We start from the raw sequence: 23560 nt of genomic DNA, 5'->3' as shown, positions 1-23560 counted from the left end.
AGCTCTGTCTGTTGTGCTGCTGGCAATATGTGTAAACATTGTTAGAGTGCTAACAATCTCTCCACATGAAGAAGTGTTAGATTTCACCAGTGTGATTAACAACACAATATATGTGGCTTTGTAGAAAAGCTAAATATTGGCTGTTTTTGACCTTTTACAAAGCTCCCCATGACAATTTCAAGTTTAGCTGCAGTCATGGGGAGAAACCCTTTTTTTTTTTCATTAAAAAAGATTATGAAATTTGGAAGGGCTTGTTCCAGAAAATGAGTTCACATTCAAAAATAGATAAATAGATTAAAAATTGGCATAATATCCATAGTAACATCCTTGGCTTTTTCTTCTCCAGAAGAAGAATGACATGCTCTTGTATTGTCTCTTGAGACAGACGGATGCCAAAAACAATAGTAATATTATATTACAAACCTTTAAATTTATTCAACCCCCTTCATGATGAAATGTAGGTTAGGCTTCTCAGGTTGAAAAGGGGTTTGTAATGCATTTAGAGGAGCTGCTGTTTGGAAAATTTTGTTGTGGTAGGTGAAAGCTAATGTCAGTCTTACTCAGAGTAAAAGGTAAAGGTAAAGGGACCCTTGACGGTTAGGTCCAGTCGTGACCAACTCTGGGGATGCAGCGCTCATCTCGCTTTATTGGCCGAGGGAGCTGGTGTACAGCTTCTGGGTCATGTGGCCAGCATGACTAAGCCACTTCTGGCGAACCAGAGCAGCACATGGAAACGCCATTTACCTTCCCACCGGAGCGGTACCTATTTATCTACTTGCACTTTGACGTGCTTTCAAACTGCTAGGTTGGCAGGAGCAGGGACCGAGCAATGGGAGCTCACTCTGTCGTGGGGATTCAAACCACCAACCTTCTGATTGGCAAGTCCTAGGCTCTGTGGTTTAACCCACAGTGCCACCCACATCCCCTTACTCAGAGTAGGCCCACTGAAATCAGTGGGTGTAAGTAAGTTGTTCATTATTTTCCAAGGGTTTACTTTGCATGTAACTTAGTTGGGTATCTACCATTGTGTTTATGAGTGCTTCTATTCTTCATCTTTTAAAAAAATCTACTTTACATATTCATAGCTCGAGGCAGCTTTCAACATTTAACAGCACAGCAAATGTTGTGCTAAATACATATGCAAGTCCACATAGAAGGAAAGCAGAGGTGCAGCGGTGAAGTTCGAAGTGCAGAGACTCATCATGACAGCTCCCATAGCCATCCATGCTCCCAAGATGGAGAGAGAAAGGGAGAGCTGCAGGGAAGGTTCAAAACAGGAGAGACATTTGGGATGTGGTGGAGAATTCTGACGTTCTAGAGAACTTGTGGGAAAACTCTAGCAAGTTTCTTCAAAGGCTACAAGATTTCTCCTGCATATCTTGGATGTTTCTTTGGCATGAAGCACTCTTTCTGATGTCATCCTTGGACCTCTTTTCAGGGCCAGCCCACCCTTGAGGCAAGATGAGGTGACTGCCTCAGGCAGCAGGCTCCACAGGGGCAGCAGATTCAGCGTCTCAGGAATGCATTGCCCACCACCACTGTGGTGACATCAACAGCTGCAGCACATTCATTGAAGGCCAGATATGTTGCCTCTTTGGCAGTACCCCACCCTACAGTGGCCTCTTGGTGAATAGGAGGCACCAGTGGTCTCCTCCTACCCTTATTCCTGATGTAGATCTTTATTCCCCACTTGATCCTTATGTTAATCTTCACTTACCCCTTGTTCCCTGGTGAGCAGGCATCATTTTGTGGTTTGCCTCAGGAACCAAAATGGTTTGGGCTGACCCTGCCCCTATTGACACCCAGCAAGTCTTTACAAAAAGGAACACTGACAATAAGGACTGAGAATTCTCTTGAACTACACTGTTTGGGAGGTATGTAATTTAATCTTAGTCTCTTGCTGTGGATCTGTGAATGGCATCCTTGGTTTTAATATCAACAAGCAAACAATACAGAGAAAGGAAACAAAGTCCTACAGATGTTTGCTTAAATAAATTCACTTTAAGACGTAAGATGATCCTGAATATGTGAGTTGGGTAGGGTGTGATCTCATGTAAAAGAGATTTTTGATGGAGGTCTGACCATTGGCCATGCTGGCTGGGGTCAATGGGATGTTGGAGTCCAACAACCTCTGGAGGACCACTGGTTTCCTGACTTTTTTATATAAGTTTAGCCGAGGAAATGTATAGAACATCAACTGCTGGGAGTTAATATGCAGAGGTGGCATAGTGTGGGTTGTCAGCACCCGGGGCAAGGCAAGTAATTTGCGCCCCCTAACTTGTGGATTTGCGCTCCCTAACCTGTGGATTTGCCCTAACCCCAGATGTTGCGCCCGGTGCGGCCGGCCCCCCCTGCACCCCCCACGCTACGCCACTGATATGCAGTTTGTTCTGATTTTCAGTTTGGTAACTGTTTGATTGCCATCAGAATTCAAATAAAACTGTGAAGACTTGAATCGTAAGATAACTTAAGGAAGTTCATATAATAAATGTTTCCTGTTGCCTTCACTCCCTTCTTCTTCCTGAACAGCATCTCTGGAGGGTTGAGAGGGCCTCCTAAACAAAGCAGGATGGAGCCCAGAGGTTGCTGGGTAAGAGAGGAGAAGGATGGGAAAAGTTCCTTCCATGAATTTTCTTAAATTAGCTTATCAGAGAGTGCTAGGATATTTTGTATGTTTTGGGAGGGGTGGGGTGAAAGCACCACCCTGAACATGGGATTAATTTTGGGGGATTCTAATAATTTTTCAGAGGAAGCTGCCTTCTCTTCAAATACAGCGGTACCTCGGGTTAAGTACTTAATTCGTTCCGGAGGTCTGTTCTTAACCTGAAACTGTTCTTAACCTGAAGCACCACTTTAGCTAATGGGGCCTCCTGCTACCGCCGGGGCACAATTTCTGTTCTCATCCTGAAGCAAAGTTCTTAACCCCAGGTAATATTTCTGGGTTAGCGGAGTCTGTAACCTGAAGCGTATGTAACCTGAAGGATATGTAACCCGAGGTACCACTGTATGAGGTGTTGAGGATGTCCCTTTCCCAACAACAAAAGCCTTGCCATTGCTTCAAAGCAGCAGCTTGACTGTCCTTAATAGGCCATGCAATTTCATGATGTAGTATGGTTCCTAAGAAGGCTTGTCCCTACCATTAGGCAAAGAGACACAACTGCATTAGACCACTCATTTGGGGTATTATAAAAGAGCAGCACATTTGTTAGCTATTTAATTTATCATTCTTTGTTCGGGTTTGTTTGTTTGTTTGTCTACTGTATTGAGAGGGGCTTATGGGATTTTCTGCCTCGGATGCCAAAATGATTTTACCAGTCATAGGTGAATAATTTCACCCACATTGACTAGAGCACAGGCGATATAATTTGCCCCTCCTCCTCAGGCAGGAACGTACTTGGGGGAGTGGGGGACATGTCTGCCTCCACTGGTCTGGAAGTTACAGAATAACCCTTTTGAATAGTCCCCTGAAGGTGTGTATTTGTGTGATATTCAGCTCAGCTTTCTTTGCAGGAGCTGTGCCAGATTTTGTGTTATTACCACATCTTGCAGCAGACTCCTGCACCCAAACACACACTGTTCAGAAGGGGGCATCTAACTTTTCTCCCACAGAGGCTTTGGTGGGGGGTGTCAAGTGGTAAATTAAGGATCTAAACTAAAGAACGCCATTACTTTTAATATTCTGATATCTGATAAAACGAAATGTATATGTAAAAGAAGCAATTGCATTCACAACCTGCCTGCCCTTATTCCCCAGGAGGAAAGCTAATTCATCTGAGTTTGTCAATTCTATTGATTAAATAGTGGAAAAATCAACTTTCCCTTCAGTGATCAGCATGGAGTTTACAGTCTAATAAGTAAAAGAGGGAAGTGTTCATCCAGACTAATCCGGCAAGGAAACACACTTAAAACCTTATCCAGATATTTCATACCTGGCAGTTAGGAAGCATGAATGCATACAGGAAAACAGTGTAACCTGAAAATGCCTAAAATGATACAAGAAGCAACATCAATACTAAATATGGATTTAAAAACAGCCACAGAAAGAAAATATTAGAGCTGCTTCCCCTTTTATAATTTTTTCCCATCTAGCGAGCATCCACCAAGCACTCAAGTGATACAAATACTAATATTTGGGAAGAAGGAGAGACAGAAGGAATTGTGCCCAGACTTAGCTCTGGCTGAGATGAGACCTACACACATCCACACAGCACAAGCAACTGCTGCTGCAATCTCAAAGCATGCGAACTTAGAAGGAGGTTGCAGTAACAGTTAGGTGTGCCCATCCATTGTACCTCCTCCACAGTTCCACACTCTGTTTGAGGCAAGGAACTTTTCTTAAATTAAAGTACTAGTTATGACCTTTAAAACCCTAAACTCTGTGTGTGGAGGGAGGCTTCATGTCCTTGCACAATTTTATGGAAATGTAAAAATTTGGAAAGAATTTAACCCCCGGCTTGCAAATCATGTATGAGTATCACAGTGCTTAAAGCAGCTAATCAAAGCATCACTTTGAGTGAGGCCTGCTTTCACTGATTTAGAAATCCTCTTTCCATAATACAAAATTATGAAATTTCCTATGCCAAATGACTTCCAAGAGAGATTGAAACTTGTAGGACCAGGATCTTCCACTAGCCGGTGTTTGTGGAAGATCGCTATCACAACTTTTCCTGCAGCTGGTACAAATGTCAACAATCCTCAAATGCACTCAGTGTGGACGCCAGACCAGGAAATAACTGATTCCAGTTGAGCTGATCTTTATAAACAAGTGCTCTGGAAAGCAGGGATGCAGAGGGCTTGATTAACTTATTCACAGACCTAAGGGTTACTTTATTTCGTTCAGGGACCCCTTGTAGCTGGCTAATCTTTCTGCACATGGAAGAACACATGAAGAGAGCAGTTAGGCCATTTTAAACATTCACTGCTGCTGTTAGACAGTGCTGTACAGTGGTACCTCAGGTTACAGATCCTTCAGGTTACATACGCTTCAGGTTACAGACTCTGCTAACCCAGAAAGAGTACCTCGGGTTAAGAACTTTGCTTCAGGATGAGAACAGAAATCGTGCTCCGGCGGCACGGCGACAGCAGGAGGCCCCATTAGCTAAAGTGGTGCTTCAGGTTAAGAACAGTTTCAGGTTAAGAACAGACCTCCGGAACGAATTACAGTAAATTCTTAACCCGAGGTACCGCTGGACACTAAAAGGGGCATCTTAATATGAAAATCTAGGTTCAGAGCTGGGCTGTTTTTTTCACAGTTCCGGGATCATGCTGCAGTGGTGAGATTTTGTATTAAGTGCCGAACCTGACGTCCCTCTCCCAGAGGCAAATGTAGTGTGACCAATTCCATCACACTGAGCCCTGAGCCTAGGGGGTATCACAACTATGGCATAGTGAATTAAGCAGAACAGGAGGCGGGGGACACCAAATTTTGGCCTCACACAGGGCACCACTGAAATTTGAAGGACCAAAGTCTCTCCCAAAAAACCCCAGCTGTTATTTCTTAAACAAACAAGGTTCTAGTCCTTATGACTCTGAAATGTTTTCAGTACCTGATCAAATATGGGTTTGTATGGGTTTACTTGTGCAGGATTTCCATTGGGCGTGGATCTGTGCCTTGCATAGTTAGCTGACCTTTCACATAGCTAGCAGAAATAGGATCAGCTTTGCAAAACAAGCAAATATATGCAACTTGTTTGTATAGCAGGGAGGAGAATGAATTTAGGTGTCCCTGGCACAGATGGGTGTTCCCCACCCAGTTTATCATAGCCTCAGCTGTTAAGTAAAAGCCAGGCTGAGATACAAAAAAGCTACTTTAGATATGTCCAACTCAGGGGTGCCAACAGGATTTACTAGGTCTGTGGAATGGAGTCTGTGCTGCACTTTCAAAAGAGGGCACAACTCTGGGTGTACCTTCTGTCATATGCAAATTTGTATCTCCCGTCTCAGGTGGAATGCGGGGCCAAAAATTAATTAAGCGCCACATACTAGTAACAAATGCCATTTCCATACCACGCCATTTCCATAAGAAAAGGCTTAACCTGTTGAATTTCTGCCTGCCACACAGTTGTAAAATGTGTAAGAGCACTGCTTTCCCCTAATGTTAACCATAAACCATGCAAGCAGCTCATGTGACATGAACTGTAATCCAATGATGTTACTGTAGAACTATTGATTTGAGGCTGGCAATACTATACTCAGTGCAGTGGCGCAGCGTGGGTTGTCAACACCCGGGGCAAGGCAAGTAATTTGCGCCCCCTAACCCGTGGATTTGCGCCCCCTAACCTGTGGATTTGCCCTAACCCCAGATGTTGCGCCCGGTGCGGCCGGCCCCCCCTGCACCCCCCACGCTACGCCACTGACAGTGCAATATGAGGCATGGTACTTCAGAGGGAGGGGATCAAATGAGAGTCAAGATTCATAGCAACCAAGGTTCTGATATCACCGCTTGGATAAATTCAAGATCAAATTGTTAAAAAGCAAGCAGTGTGTGTGTTAAAAGCATTTGTTGTGGTTATTTATTTATACTGCACAATAGCTATGGCAGTGTTATCAGAGCAGGTCAAACAGCCACTGTTTTATTCTTTGAGCAAATAAATATTTCAGCCTTTGCCATGAATATACTCATTCAAGTATTTATAGCTGCAACAACAACCCACCCCCAAGAACCCTATTTCTACCCCAAAGATGGAATTCCTCCACTCCCATGCTGCTGCTGCTGCTACAATTGGCTTAACAGCCCCTCCAACTGCATTCCCCTAAACACACACACACATGCACACACAGAGAGACTGAATACTGTATTTTAAATATAAATTGAATTTAGCAACATTGGGCTACTTTGCAGAACTTATGTAACCCATGCATTCTTAACCACAACACAACACACTTTCCCTGCACAGCATGGCTATAATACTGATTAGTTTAATTGCATTTGCAGTGTATTTTTTTTTAATGTTCACATGGGGGGACGGGACTGTTGTCGTTTTTTGCATGAAATTAAACCTGTGTTGCTGCTATCCTATTTTTGCTGCTACTGCCAAGTCACAATTGTGCTAAAAATCATGACTTTCTAAATTATTTGCTCTGGGCTGCAATCACTTCTTTACTAGGAAAGACAATGGGAAAGCAGCTTCTATGTGAGTCAGGAATTCCCTTCAAAACAAAGTCAGTATCTTCTCCACTGCCTGAGTCAAGAGAAAAAAATATAGACACCCACCCACCAAGGAAGTAAAAAACAGACCTTCCAACTCTGCCTTACAAACTCTGCATTGTCTGGAGAAGTGATTCCCTGGGTCATTCTGAAGCCATTTTTTGAAATATTTTCTGTGTATAACTTCAAATTCCTTGACTCATCAATCATAGCTGTGACTTCACCCATTGGATAGAAACACAATGAAAGATGGGAGCAAGCTCATATCTCATAAAAGCATTTGTTTCACATGGTGGTGTCTGCCGATTTTTGCTTCATAATTTTTGTTCTACAAAGTGCTAGAGACTTACCTTTTTAAAAAATGAAAGCTCCTTGCTCTTGGCAGCTGCTCTTGGAGAAAGCAAGTCCAAAGCATGGAATCAGAACAGCAGTTCTTTGGATCCTAGCCAGAGCATAAATGGAGGAAGGAAATGGCCTGTCTAGATCCTAGAGCTTAGTCACTTTAAAGGCCACTTTGGTTCTTGTAAATCACAACTTTTTGGCACTATTTGATACCATTTTTTCTCCTTTGGTAACACAGACTTCTATCAACGGCTTTTTGATATGGTACTGAGAAATCTCAGCTGTGTGTATACACAGAATGATGAAACCACACTCATCCTATACCTCTAATATTAGTTGTTTCAAATTCTTGTATAAAGGACCAAAATGAATATTGATCATACAAAAGGAGATACATCCATAATAAGAGACTGAAGACTGAAACCCTTTGTGATTAAAAAGTGTGTATCATTTATAAAAGTGACAAAACATTTAAAAATAAAAAGGTGGTGCTTTGGGTGCCGAATGTTGGCTTCAGAAATGCAAAAAGACGAATAAATCTGCATTTTTGTGAAACGGGAAAATGTTTTTATTGCAGCAACAACTTAACATAGCCAACAGCACAATCAATTAAATTAATCCCATGAAATAAAACTTGAAATAAAGATGATATCTGAAATCATTTTTATTCATGGCTAGAGACCATGCAGATTCATTTGACAAGGCTTAAAAACCTTATGGGTGATGTTGAAAACTTCAATGTACAAGTACTGATTCAATTTGAAGGGGAAAATTGACTTGATAGGATGGTTTCTGTGGAGACATTACTAGAACAGCAAACCCCCAAGCAATACAAAGGCAACTAGAGTATTGTATGCTCATTACCTGAATTTTCAAATGCTGAACAACTGTGAGCAGTATGAATATGCAAAGCTTGTGGGCTCTGAACCAATATCCTTTAAAAAAAAAATCTTCTCTGCTTTTCAAGGCAAAGATGTCACCACTTCAGGCTCAACCTTCCAATATTTGTGTGCACCTTTGTCTAAATTGGAGGAATTGGAAGTTAAGGATTTAGAACAGAACCCTTTCCTCAGGCCTGCACTGGGCAATACTACTTCTGAAGTCCTATGCACCCAATTATCTGGCATTTTAAAAATGGGAACCCTCAAAAGGAGCTGGAAGCAGAAGCAAAAAAACAACAACACCATGAGGTAAACAAGAGAGACATCTTCAGGGAATTTTAAAGAACGGTTATTCAAAATTCTGATGAGCTACCTTCCTATTCAGACATTACCTGATTACTAGTTATAGATATTACTAGTTGTAATATCTCTTTGCATTCACAAGGATGCAAATCACACTCCTACAAGCACCCATCTAAGCTTAATTGCAGCAAATATTTGGCTTGTAAAATGTACTCTGTCATTGGGAGAGATTTAAAAATGATGATGATGATTTGCTATACAGTCGTACCTTGGGTCTTGAACGCCCTGGAACTCGGACATTTTGGCTCCTCAATGCTGCAAACCTGGAAGTGATTGTTCTGGTTTGTGAACATTCTTTTGGAACCCAAACATCCAACAGGGCTTCCAAGGCTTCTGATTGGCTACAGGAGCTTCCTGCAGCCATTCAGAAGCCATGATTTGGTTTTTGAACATTTTGGAAGTCAAACAGACTTCCGGAATGGATTCCGTTTGACTTCCAAGGTATGACTGTATTTATTAGCTACTCTTCACCAGTTGGTCTTATGGTGGGTTACAACCCTTTTAAAATACACATTAAAAATAGTTAATACAAATTACAGTCAATGGTATAGCGTGGGACCTGAAAACACACATCTCAGGTGTTGAAGGCCACAATGTTGGGTGTTTTAAGCATTCACCTGAAAGCTGTATAGTGAATGGGTTGAGTTGGCATCCATCTGCCTTGGGAGACAATGGAGGAGTGTGCCTTCGGTGGTAAAGTCACAGTGCGTTGTAGAGTTACAGTGCCTGCTGTGGCCATAGAGACCAATATGGGAGACATATGTCTTATTGCAAGTGGGCAGATGAAGGTGCCTTGTAGACGTATGTCTATTGGGAGGGAATTCCACAAATTAGGAGCTTCCACAGAGATGCTCTCTCCCAGGCTGTCACCCATCCCTACCCCCAAGTAAGTAGGCCCACCATCAAAGGCCAGTGAGAGGGAAACATCATTGTCCAGAATAGTTTGTACACCACTGATGATATGTTTTAGTGGGTTCTGCTGGGAACAGCAAGTACCGGTAATTGCCTCATAGCCTGTCAATAGAGGTTTTGTCCAATAAAAATGTAGAGTGTGAAACATGCTTCTCTGCTCCTCTAATGGTGATTTTCTCATCCCCTTCAAACACCCATACAGTCGTACCTTGGAAGTCAAATCATAACTGTCAACCTTCCCTTTTTTTGCGGGAAATTCCCTTATTCCAACACTGTTTCCCGCTTCTTCCTGCTTCTATCCCAGATTGTTAGATACCCCGTAGACTGTCCCCAGGACAGGTGGGGCTGCTGATCCCTTATTTTCGAGGCTGCTGATCCCTTATTTTCAAATCTGAAAGTTGACAGCTATCAGTCATATGGAATCCGTTCTGGAAGTCCATTCGACTTCCAAAACATTCAGAAACCAAAGCGCAGAAGCTCCTGCAGCCAATTGGAAGCCCCTTCAGACATTTGGCTTCCAAAAATAGTTTGCAAACTGGAACAGTCACTTCCAGGTTTGCGGCATCAGGAGCCAAAACATCTGAGAACTAAGCTGTTCAAAAACCAAGGTACAACTGTAGTCTTGTCGCTCATGGGAAGTATTCCAGGAGAAAAATGTAGGCAAAGACTACCTCAGGACCTGCTCATCCTGGACTCCCCAATCCCAAACACAGAGAGAGTGATGTACCATCAACTTCCCTGTGAAAAGATCCCCAGATTCCTGCTTCACTTGGACTCCCCCCTCCCCCCGCTGCTATGGCCATCTACCTTCAACTAACTCTGTGAAGGATTCCAGGGCTTATTTTCAGCCAGAACTTGCTGGAACTCAGTTCTGGCAGTGGCGTAGCGTGGGTTGTCAGCACCCGGGGCAAGGCAAGTAATTTGCGCCCCCTAACCCGTGGATTTGCGCCCCCTAACCCTAACCCCCAGATGTTGCGCCCGGTGCGGCCGGCCCCCCCTGCACCCCCCACGCTACGCCACTGAGTTCTGGCACATCTCAGGTGGGCATCATTGTCATTATAAGAGAAAAAGGGAGGTATTCATGGTGAGGTCTGGCAATCTTTTTCTAGAAAAACAGCACTGAGTGCAGCTAAATATCACCTCAGAGCCTGCTCCAACTGGACTATCCTTTCCCCCTCCTAGGGTTATTCTGCCACCAACTACCTTGTCAGAAACGTGCCAATTACATTCCATTCATTGGTAGCTTTTAAAAAGTTAGATTATAATATTATTTGTAAACTGCCTTGGAAGGATTTGTATCCTGAAAGGCATGCTCTAGGTAACTGTAATATATAGTGTCATGGCACAAAACTGTCAGATGCTTATTGCAAGATTTGCGAGAATGAGCTTGCCTTGGCCCAGAATTTGGGTTACTTTGTGCAAGAAATCAAGGTTTTCCCCCCCAGATTGCACACATTCCTGACTACAGCGTTTGGCATTTCACCCATACAGGCTATTTCCACATGTAAATTTACAGTCAAATTTTGAAATTGACTATTACTTAGCATTGAGGCAAAAAGTAAAAAAAGCAAGAGCCAACGTGATCAAGGCAATTAAAAACTGGTAATATGTCCATCTGCCAGATGGTGATCAAAGGCCAGTGATGCCATTAAGAGATCATGCTACTTCCCCTCAGTCACCAGAGTGACGACTTCTCAAGAAGCATTTATTAAAACTCTTAATATTTTTCCTTTTTCTTATTCCTACAAGATGTTCACGATTCAATCAAAACAGAAAATGTTTTTCTTTATTATTCTTAATGGTTTTCAAAAAAAGAGCAGGCTTGCAAACACAAATAAAGAAGTTCATTGCTCAAGGCTTTGCTCTACGTAACTTGCATAAAAGTATGATACTTAAGAGTTGCCAAATTAGTATTTTTAAAAAAATATTTGCATAAAGTTATCCACATTGTTGGAGTGTTGATTTGAAAATTAAAAATGCAGGCCAGACTTCAGGAAATTTTTACTTACTGTGTTAATAAACTTTTGTTTATGCCTAGAGGTGCTGTTAAATTGCCAGCCAGACATTAATATAGAGTCCACAAGGGATCCTGTATAGAAAATGTGATTATTGCTGTAGGATTCACATAGAACTTGTAATGTGCTTGGATATCTGCTGGACAGGAAGCAAGTCTAAATTTATATCGAAATGCAATCTAAAAGTTTTTTTTTATTATGTCTGTTTTTTAAAAGTCCAAAGATGGAACTAATTTTTTTTCAGGTATTATTGAACACTGTCAGAGACTGCCTCCAGGTCCCAGCTCACAGAGGACCAACGCTAGCCAGCGGTAATATACAAAAGTCTTTATTTAAGTACATTCTCCATTTTCAAACCCTAGCGTGCGTCTCTACGTCTAGACACTAGACCGGCGAAGCTCCGTCTGAATCTCCGCCCCCTGTACACCAGCTTAAGACTCTAGCCTTACTCCACCTCTTCCGTCTCTCCTTCCGCCTCTGGGTCCTACTACCCCCCGGGATCCCTTCCTTCCTGGACGCTTCGGACGCGGACCCCTCTGACTCTTCCCCCTCCCTTCGGCGGGCTTTAGGACCTGGCTCCCTATCCGGGCTGCTCACTGCGCCACTCTCTTGTAGGTTTGAACTTGGCGCGCGCGCCCTGTCTTTGACCTTCCTTTCGACCGTTTCTTCGCTCTCTGATGCAGGCGTGGCCAATCCTGACTCATGTCCTTCTGCTGACGGAGAGCTGCCTGATGCCGATACCTGGGACTCCTCCCCCCTACTGCTCTTTGGTGGGGAAGCTGGTCCCGATTTCCAACTGCTGCTCTCTGAGTCCCCTCTGGTCCCTCCTTCCTGGGGTGTTCCCCTTGGCAACCCCCTTGCTCTGACCACGGGAGCCCCTTTCTGTGAATCCTCCGATTCGCTGGAGAGACTCAGAGACCTCGGACGGCTGTCATCGCTGACATCTCCCTCGGATTCCTCCCCCTCGGTCTCTATCTCCTCCCTTTCCTGTGCCTCTGCTCCTGAGCCCCTGACAAACACATTTTGAGACACACATGTTCTTAAAAAAAAAAAAAGGTGATATGGAATTAAAAAGAAACAAATAGTTTTCTTAGGAGAGATGTTTGAAGAAGTCCAGAGAGGCCCAGCTAACTTCCAGCCTTTAAGGCTCTTAGGTATAGTAATAATCTTTAAAATGACAACATCATAAAAAATTAAATACTAGTAGTTTGTTTATATAATCAGCTGATCTGATAGGGTACATCCATCATGGTTCATCTGATATTGTACATTCAGAACCTTTGCATTTTTAGTAATACAGTGGTACCTCTAGTTGCAGACATGATCCATTCCGGTGTGCCATTCACACTCCGAAAAGTCCGCAACTAGAACGGCACTTCTGCACAAGCGCGGAGCGTGATAGAGCACTTCTGCGCATGTGCGAAGCATGGAGTGTACACTTCCGGGTTTGCCACATTCGCAACCTGAAAAGCCACAACATGAAGCAAACACAACAAGAGGTATGAAAAACATTTAACTCTTTAATATGACAAAATCTACATCAATTAATAACAACAAAATAATTTTACCCAATCACTTATTTGATTTGTTCAAACTTGTAGCTCTGAGGCAAGAATGTGTGTCTCATTTTGGTCCGATTAGCAAGCGGCGAAACTTATCAAATGCCCAAAAATTAACCAAGTGCCTAAATTTGGGGCCCGGTTTGTGGTTGAGGTCCCAGGCCAAATAATCCCTTGCTCTACCCTGCTTGGGATTGATCCTGTTTGAAACTCGATCGGAGATTGTGGCCAACCATTTGAAGTAAAAATATTTATTTTTGAAAGTTATATTGATCTTTAAAATAGTTTTGCGGATTTTAGCTTTTTTCAACTATAATTGTATTGGAGAGTTTTAAGCTTCAGTGGCCCACGAATCTTTCTAAATAAACAAAAGATGGTTGTGTACTCTGCATTGGAGAAGGAAGCCTTCCTGATGACTTGGATTATAATACCTGGAAGCGTTTTTTATCATCTTAGCAGCAGTATGATGTGAGGAGAGGAAGGCCACAATGTTCTAACAGAACTGAGTTCAAACTGATGGCTGCATCCCTCAATCAAATTATTTGTTTCTGTTTCTTGTAATTTGAGGCACTGGTTTTAACCGAAATATGGTTTGTTCTCATATTGCTGTGTCATTTAGCTAAACTCCTACATGATGTAAATAGCTTGGATGCCCCTTCTCCAATGGCCACTTGGGCAATTTTGGTAGGACTGCAACTCTACAAAGCACCACAAGAAGTACTGTGTTTCTTTCACATCTGTAAAGGACAAAACTGTGGAGGACCAATTAGGAGAGCTATTTTTCCAAGTCTGCCTCTAGGAATGATGCTAGATCACAACCTAGCATTGTTCTCATGGGGGCCTTTTGAAAGTAAAGGAACGCTGCTGCACTGGGACTGGCTGCACATTGAGGAGTGGTGGCTGGAGCCTGGTAACTGGGCACAGGGAGAAGATGGGTTGGGACTGACTGGGAAGAAGAAGGGATCAGTGAACTGGGAGAACCTGTAGCAGCCCGGAGGCAAGAGACAGAGGCAGAAGAAGCTGCAGGACTGGAGAGGGATGAACAGGTGCAGGAGGAGGGAGGGACAGGTCAGGCTAGTGGAGGGTCAATTCCTGCTCCGTGATTGCAGTCATGGGATTATTGTCTTTCACATGACGGTATATGTTTTGACTCCACAGAGTGGGAAGTGACAGAGACAGGATGTTTATGTTACTGTTTTCCGTGAAGTGGGACTATTGTCCTTTTTCTCTTTGCTGTCTGATGCTAGAGGGAGCCATGCTGCAGTGCTCTGTGTGTGTTTATATGTAAATAAAGTAGATTAGCCAAAATGCTGAGTTGCTGAGGTCTGTTACGCATGATGTGTAAACTCTGCGGATCCCTAAGTGTGCCAGTGTCTGTTGGCATCGGTCGCTGTGATGTTCGGGTTGAAGAAAGCTTTTGAAGCTCCCGAACAATCGATCAGGAGGGAGAGAACATGCCGGTCAGGCATGTGTCTCTACCAGGGTCCTACTCGAGTGTAGGCTGAGCTCCTGACATTCCACACCTCCTCCTGCTGCCCCCATCTCTCCGGCTCCATTGTCTCCTTGGACCAGAACATTGAAGAGAGAGGAGCAGAAGCAGGTTACATGCAGGCAGGGTCTGTGCCTGCTTGCATGCAGCTTAGATAGGGGAGATACATAAGGTGAGGTCAGGGCAGGGGCTGGGTCTCTCTGTTGTGGTAGCTACTGCTTCATCAGGTGCATACCTAGGAGTAGCTGAGAGATGGAGGACTGATGGACATGCCTTTTCCTAACTTGTGAGTGTACTTTAGGCAATAAAGAGTTAAGTCCTCATTCTGTACATTCCCTGCCTGACAGAAGACAGCTGCTTCTGGGGGGGGGAGTACAGGAAAAACCCTCAGTACCAATTGTTTGGAATAGAAAACCCCTTTCCCTGAAAATTGTAAGCCTTGTCCCCAAATCGCCGGATTTTTCCAAATTTGTCATCAAAAGAATACCACTGCAAAAATGGGGGGGGGGGCGCGAATATTTGGCCCAGCTTTATAAATTTATATACCATTTCCACAATAAAACACCAGTCTGGAGGGGCCGCTTAAAGTAACAAAACCATTTCCATAAGACTTTGCATTCTAGAATCTTCTCTCTCATTTGGGGAAGGATATTTTAATTCTCATGTTATATTTTCATGACATGCAAATCGTTTGTGTTTTTGGTGATTAAGCAGCATATAAATACTACTAAATATATATATATGTTTAAATTCTCTTTTTGCACTGTCCATCAGTCTCTGACTTTCACAACCAATGCTCCCCCAACTCTAGCAGTCAGAACCATCTCACCCACCTCCACTGTTAATAATTCTTCCACTAGCTCTTCTGACACACCTAAATACACACTTACCTGGGAATTCAGTGGGGCTTACTCAATTCTGAGGATCACCCCCCCACACATTCTACTCATGGTAACAAAAGAAGGGTGTGGCAGATGAAGTGAACTCTCCTCCAGGAAAGTTTCAACATAATCAATCTGTTAGATTTTCAGGTGCCACAAGACTATTTGCTGTTGTTTTTTTTGTTGCAAAAGATTAAGATCTGGAAATAGTTGAAAAAGAAGGTTGCTTCTCTTCGCTGTATACCTCCAGGCTACTCAAGCGGTAGATGAGGAACTCTATTTCAGACCAACATCTGTGAACTAACTGCAGGGTGACTGAGGCTGTAATCCTAAATACACTTCCTAGGGAATAATCCCCATTGAACACCATGGGACTTCTTCCAAAAGCAAATATAAAACAAATGGAAGACAAAAAGTCACTAAGTCATAAAAGTGATATAAAAAGAGCCAGCAGGATTAAAGTATTTTAAAAGTTCAGGATTTGTTTTAAAAGGGTTTGTGATGGGCATCAAAATGTCAACAACAGAGATGTCAGAGAGCGTTCCACAGCTGTGGTACCACCCCTGAGATGGCCCAGTATCTACTTACACCTCTTCAAATGGTGAGACACCCATAGGAGTTCACTGGATCTTAATGCATTGGTAGATACATATAGAGGCAGACCTTCAAGTATGCCCACATTCCTGCCGTTACATTTCCCTAATACAGCATAGATTTTTACTTTAGGCAAGTGTGAACACTATAGCAATTCCTTTCAGTGGCTGGGGGGGGGGGGGACGGGACTGAACTTATGCCATTAAGTGCTTGTGAGAAATAAAAATGGGTTGTAACCTGTCTCCCATACATTTCTAGATTTCTTCCTCAACTTCTCTATTCATAATTAATATCTCTCTTTATCTTGTTCCTTTTGACTATCTTTGTTCTTTCCAAGTTAAATTATTTACCACCACCTCTTCTTTTCATTTAAGCTCTCTTTATCTTGTGAGCTGCTTTCCTTTATTCTGAAATCTCTGCTGTCTAAACGCATAATCAGTTGACATCCACTGCCGTATGGCTTAAAAACCTCGGTGGGTTCGTGAAAATCATTTAACTGTGTACTTATTTGATCGTAAGGTAGGTCATGTGGATAAGGAGCCGGGATACTTCAGAGAGATGTGAATTAAAAGGTCAAGGACTTCAGATCACCACTGAAGGAAACCTTTACACATCACTCCTGCCAGCCACAGTGGACTTTCATTAGGCCTATCAACAGATATATTTTAGCAGAATAACAGTTTAAACCAATTAGCTAATGAAACAAGGATTTTTAATAATATTCAATAAATTTTGTTTGTACCATCTGCCTGAAGATATTTAAAACAACATCCTTCCATAGCTTGACCAACCCAAACACAGCTCTACAGCTACGTAAAGTGCTTTGCCAGTTAGTTGACAATTTCTCCTTTTTTTGCAGCCCTGGAGTGATATCATTACAGGATGATAATATGATATTTGAGGCCTCCAAATTTTTTCTCTTTCACACATGAGGAAGCTGAGGAATGGAGAAGTTTAAAAGAGTCAAATGTTTTCTTTCACTGTTCCTTCCTTCTCACTGTACTCAAACAACAGCAGAAGTTTGAGAAAAGCAAGGATGGAGCAACACTGAGGGGCCATTTTTAAAAACAAACACACCAGTTTTATCAAGGAAAAGTAGCAGAGATCGTTACAACACAGAAGTGAACACTACAACGCTAACACAGCCTTTCCCGACTCCCTTGCTGTTGTACTCAAACCTTGTTTATATGTCCACTTCTCCATCCTAGTGTCACCCTTCCATCACACTTCTCAAACCTCTGCTATTGTTCAAAACCGGCATTCCGCCCCCCCTTTGTTTTTCCTCTATTCCTGCCTTCTCTTTTGCTCCCCTGCCCCACCTTGACCATGCAAATCAGGACTGTGATGAGGCACTATAAATTCTCCAATGGGGTCTGCACTCTGATTTCATGCAAATCCAGGATTACAGTGTGGCGCTACATACTGTATCATGCAACAGGGGCTGTGTGGTGACCGCCTTGCATTTTTGTTATATAGTATATAGATAGATACAGAGAGAGAGAGAGAGAGAGAGAGAGAGTAGTTAAAACAGCTTTGAACAAGTGCAACTTGTGCAATACAGTGAATGTGGCATGGATACCATCATGGTTTATCACATCTTTTGATAAAGGAAAAAGACTGAAGGGAAAACAAACAAATAAAAATAATAATGAAGTACAGTACTGGGGCTTAGAGGATCAGAGTTTATACTGTGCTATCAGTATCTATGGAGCCTTACAGAGTTTCATTGGCAAAAATGGAAAGGTCTTTTCCCTCAGGGGGGCTTACAATGTAAAAAAAGACAATGTGGGAAACAAAAGGAGTTGGGGAGCTTAGGGCAAGAGACACAAAGGACCAGGGATGAATGTGAGAAAATGCACTACCTACGGTAAATTTTGATGATGTTTGAAAATGGTGATTAAGAAATTAAGCCAGAGGCTTTACAGAAATGGATATTGAGGGAGGATCTGAAGGACAATGAAGAAATGGCAACACATATATGTTCTAAGAGAGTATTTTATGATATGCTTTATTAGCAGAGATTTATTTAACATTGAAATAAGCCCACTGACTTTCAGGTAAAGTACAGAAGAGGATCATATATATTTTCCTAAGTCTGGGAGCAATCTTATTCAGCAGGAACTCATACATAATGAAACAGAATAAATCACAAGAGATTAAGTTGTCTTTAGTTTATAATAGGTGTGCCCTTTCCCCAAGGAATGGCAGATGTTTCAGAATCCAGTCAGGTCAAGGCTTTCAGTAGCAGAGCGTTGTATTTGCCACTAATGGTTTTATAGAATTATTAAATTAGTCATTACCCTAAAGCTAATTCTTTTCTGATTCTGGCTATATACCACTTTTGATTGTTTGAAAAATAGCTATGTGAAAAGCAGTCTTTTTTAAGAGACTTGTATAGACTGCCTGTTATCCCCCTCTCCTGCAACTGTGATGACTTAGCAGAGCAGACCTGTCTCTTCCTTTTCTAGTCTCAGAGAAGTGCTGATCTGTGAGGAGGAAAGAGCAACTGAGAACTCAAGTTACCAGTTCAAAGAGCACAGCATTCTCTTCTAGCCATAAAAGGCTGGCAAACTCTACGACTAGGAGATAAATTGAATGAGTGCCCCCAAGCCATGCATGGACAGGAGCAGTTAGTGGATGCTCACCCAAGAAACACTTGCTACTTATCTGAAGCAGGTGAATGACAAAATATAGGACTGTATAAAACGCAGATAACATAATTTGGAGGACCAAAAATGGTAAGAAATGGATATCTTCCCTGAGGCAAGCAACCAGAATCCTTTGCTTCTACTGTTTGTTCGGGCAGTTAAGCTGTTTTAAGTTTTGATGGTTGCTGCCTTTCAGCTGCCACTCTATTACCCAGCCACTTGCATGTAAGCCTCACTGAGTAGACATGCATAGGCTTGCACTGCTGTCTACACCTTTACAGTGGTACCTCGGGTTAAGTACTTAATTCGTTCCGGAGGTCCATACTTAACCTGAAACTGTTCTTAACCTGAAGCACCACTTTAGCTAATGGGGCCTCCTGCTGCCGCCGTGCCACCAGAGACCGATTTCTGTTCTTATCCTGAAGCAAAGTTCTTGACCTGAAGCACTATTTCTGGGTTAGCGGAGTGTGTAACCTGAAGCGTATGTAACCTGAAGCATATGTAACCCGAAGTACCACTGTATTTCCTGTCTCTCACTCTCCAATACAGGGGTGCCAACCTGAACAAAATATTGGGTAGGAGGTTAGGTAAGCCACACCCCACACAATCGATCCCATGACGTGGCGTGCACACAGCAACTGAATGGCAATGCCCATCAACTTTTGGGGGGGTCCAGCCCCCTCAAATATTTTATTGTGGTAGCTGAAGGGACCTCTGCCCCTAGGAGCTGGCTCCTATGCTCCAGTATAATTGCTAATGTTTTCCTTCTTAATGAATGGCTCCTTGTTGCTTATATACTGCTTGGTATATGCATTATGTGTGCTCCTGAAAGGACAGGCTCTAAGAACTGGTGGTGCTTTCCACTCAATGGGAGCAGCAAGAATTAGCAAGGTAGGAAGCTACTTTATACTGAGTCAGACCAACTGTCCACATAGTCAGTACTGTCTATATTGGCTGGAAGCAGCTCTTCAAGGTTTCAGACAGGAAGTCTCTCTCGACCATGCTGGAGATGCTGAGGATTGGAGCGAGGACATTTTGCATGCAATGCCATATGCTTTACCACTGAGTCATGGCCCATCCCTGATAGTTACAGGTGAACCATCACACAGAGGCTGTGCCACACCTTCAACATATATACATACGCTAAAGCATAAATGCCAAAGAACAGCTGCTCTATGTCAGCAACTTTTGTGTCCCCCCGTCTCCGTCTGAATGTAAATACAGAAAAACTTTTGCAAATCAGCCTCTGGCTCAGAATATACACACACTTCAAAACAAAACTGCACAGAGGATACAGAGAGAAATTCTGCTAGGTAACACTATATATATATATGGATATTATTTGTTCATTTAATTTATGAAACACTTTTTACAATTTACAAACATACTATAAAAGCAGCTATTGTTGTTGTTTAGTCGTTTAGTCGTGTCCGACTCTTCGTGACCCCATGGACCAGAGCATGCCAGGCACTCCTGTCTTCCACCGCCTCCCGCAGTTTGGTCAGGCTCATGTTTGTAGCTTCGAGAACACTATCCAACCATCTCATCCTCTGTCGTCCCCTTCTCCTTGTGCCCTCCATCTTTCCCAACATCAGGGTCTTTTCCAGGGAGTCTTCTCTTCTCATGAGGTGGCCAAAGTATTGGAGCCTCAACTTCACGATCTGTCCTTCCAGTGAGCACTCAGGTCTGATTTCCTTAAGAATGGATGCGTTTGATCTTCTTGCAGTCCATGGGACTCTCAAGAGTCTCCTCCAGCACCATAATTCAAAAGCATCAATTCTTCGGCGATCAGCCTTCTTTATGGTCCAGCTCTCACTTCCATACATCACTACTGGGAAAACCATGGCTTTAACTATACGGACCTTTGTTGGTAAGGTGATGTCTCTACTTTTTAAGATGTTGTCTAGATTTGCCATCGCCTTTCTCCCAAGGAGCAGGCGTCTTTTAATTTCGTGACTGCTGTCACCATCTGCAGTGATCATGGAGCCCAAGAAAATAAAATCTCTCACTGCCTCCATTTCTTCCCCTTCTATTTGCCAGGAGGTGATGGGACCAGTGGCCATGATCTTCGTTTTTTTGATGTTGAGCTTCAGACCATATTTTGCGCTCTCCTCTTTCACCCTCAATAAAAGGTTCTTTAATTCCTCCTCACTTTCTGCCATCAAGGTTGTGTCATCTGCATATCTGAGGTTGTTGATATTTCTTCCGGCGATCTTAATTCCGGCTTGGGATTCATCCAGCCCAGCCTTTCGCATGATGAATTCTGCATATAAGTTAAATAAGCAGGGGGACAATATACAGCCTTGTCGTACTCCTTTCCCAATTTTGAACCAATCAGTTGTTCCATATCCAGTTCTAACTGTAGCTTCTTGTCCCACATAGAGATTTCTCAGGAGACAGATGAGGTGATCAGGCACTCCCATTTCTTTAAGAACTTGCCATAGTTTGCTGTGGTCAACACAGTCAAAGGCTTTTGCATAGTCAATGAAGCAGAAGTAGATGTCTTTCTGGAACTCTCTAGCTTTCTCCATAATCCAGCGCATGTTTGCAATTTGGTCTCTGGTTCCTCTGCCTCTTCTAAATCCAGCTTGCACTTCTGGGAGTTCTCGGTCCACATACTGCTTAAACCTGCCTTGTAGAATTTTAAGCATAACCTTGCTAGCGTGTGAAATAAGTGCAATTGTGCGGTAGTTGGAGCATTCTTTGGCACTTCCCTTCTTTGGGATTGGGATGTAGACTGATCTTCTCCAATCTTCTGGCCACTGCTGAGTTTTCCAAATTTGCTGGCATATTGAGTGTAGCACCTTAACAGCGTCATCTTTTAAAATTTTAAATAATTCAGCTGGAATATCATCACTTCCACTGGCCTTGTTATTAGCGATGCTTTCTAAGGCCCATTTGACTTCACTTTCCAGGATGTCTGGCTCAAGGTCAGCAACCACACTACCTGGGGTATACGAGACATCAATTTCTTTCTGGTATAGTTCCTCTGTGTATTCTTGCCACCTCTTCTTGATGTCTTCTGCTTCTGTTAGGTCCTTTCCACTTTTGTCTTTTATTATGGAAATCTTTGTACAAAATGTTCCTTTCATATCTCCAATTTTCTTGAACAGATCTCTGGTTCTTCCCATTCTATTGTTTTCCTCTATTTCTTTGCATTGCTCGTTTAAGAAGGCCTTCTTGTCTCTCCTTGCTATTTTTTGGAAATCTGCATTCAATTTCCTGTATCTTTCACTATCTCCCTCGCATTTTGCTTGCCTTCTCTCCCCCGCTATTTGTAAGGCCTCGTTGGACAGCCACTTTGCTTTCTTGCATTTCCTTTTCATTGGGATGGTTTTAGTTGCTGCCTCTTGTATAATGTTACGAGCCTCCATCCATAGTTCTTCAGGCACTCTGTCCACCAAATCTAAATCCTTAAACCTGTTCCTCACTTCCACTGTGTATTCATAAGGGATTTGACTTAGATTGTATCTTACCGGCCCAGTGGTTTTTCCTACTTTCTTCAGTTTAAGCTTGAATTTTGCTATAAGAAGCTGATGATCTGAGCCACAGTCAGCTCCAGGTCTTGTTTTTGCTGACTGTATAGAGCTTCTCCATCTTTGGCTGCAGAGAATATAATCAATCTGATTTCGATGCTGCCCATCTGGTGATGTCCATGTGTAGAGTCGTCTCTTGTGTTGTTGGAAAAGCGTGTTTGTGATGACCAGCTTGTTCTCTTGACAGAACTCTATTAGCCTTTGCCCTGCTTCGTTTTGAACTCCAAGGCCAAACTTGCCAGTTGTTCCTTTTATCTCTTGATTCCCTACTTTAGCATTCCAATCCCCTATTATGAGCAGAACATCCTTCTTTGGTGTCATTTCTATAAGGTCTTGTAAGTCTTCATAGAATTGGTCAATTTCAGTTTCTTCAGCACCAGTAGTTGGTGCATAAACTTGGATTACTGTGATGTTAAAAGGTCTGCCTTGGATTCGTATCGAGATCATTCTATCATTTTTGAGATTGCATCCCAGTACAGCTTTCACCACTCTTTTGTTGACTATGAGGGCCACTCCATTTCTTTTACGGGTTTCTTGTCCACAGTAGTAGATATGATAGTCATCCGAACTGAATTCGCCCATTCCCGTCCATTTTAGTTCACTGATGCCCAAGATGTCAATATTTATTCTTGCCATCTCATTTTTGACCACATCCAACTTACCCAGGTTCATGGTTCTTACATTCCAGGTTCCTATGCAATATTTTTCTTTACAGCATTGGACTTTCCTTTCGCTTCCATGCATATCCGCAACTGAGCGTCCTTTCGGCTTTGGCTCAGCCGCTTCATCAGCTCTGGATCTACTTGTACTTGTCCTCCGCTCTTCCCCAGTAGCATGTTGGACACCTTCCGACCTGAGGGGCTCATCTTCCAGCGTCATAACTTTTATATGCCTGTTGTCTTTGTCCATGGAGTTTTCTTGGCAGGGATACTGGAGTGGCTTGCCAGTTCCTGCTCCAGGTGGATCACGTTTGGTCAAAACTCTCCACTATGACCTGTCCATCTTGGGTGGCCCTGCACGGCATAGCTCATAGCTTCTCTGAGTTATTCAAGCTCCTTCGCCACGGCAAGGCAGTGATCCATGAAGGAGAAAAGCAGCTATAAACAGCTTTAAATACAGTGCAAAACAAAACTATAGAAAGACATTCATTCTGTATTGTTTTTAAACCTAAGGCAAGTGGTGTTTTGATCCAG

Source organism: Podarcis muralis, chromosome 9 (genome assembly GCF_964188315.1).
Source record: "Podarcis muralis chromosome 9, rPodMur119.hap1.1, whole genome shotgun sequence".
Classification (NCBI taxonomy): Eukaryota; Metazoa; Chordata; class Lepidosauria; order Squamata; family Lacertidae; genus Podarcis; species Podarcis muralis.
This window is presented reverse-complemented; position numbering follows the sequence as displayed.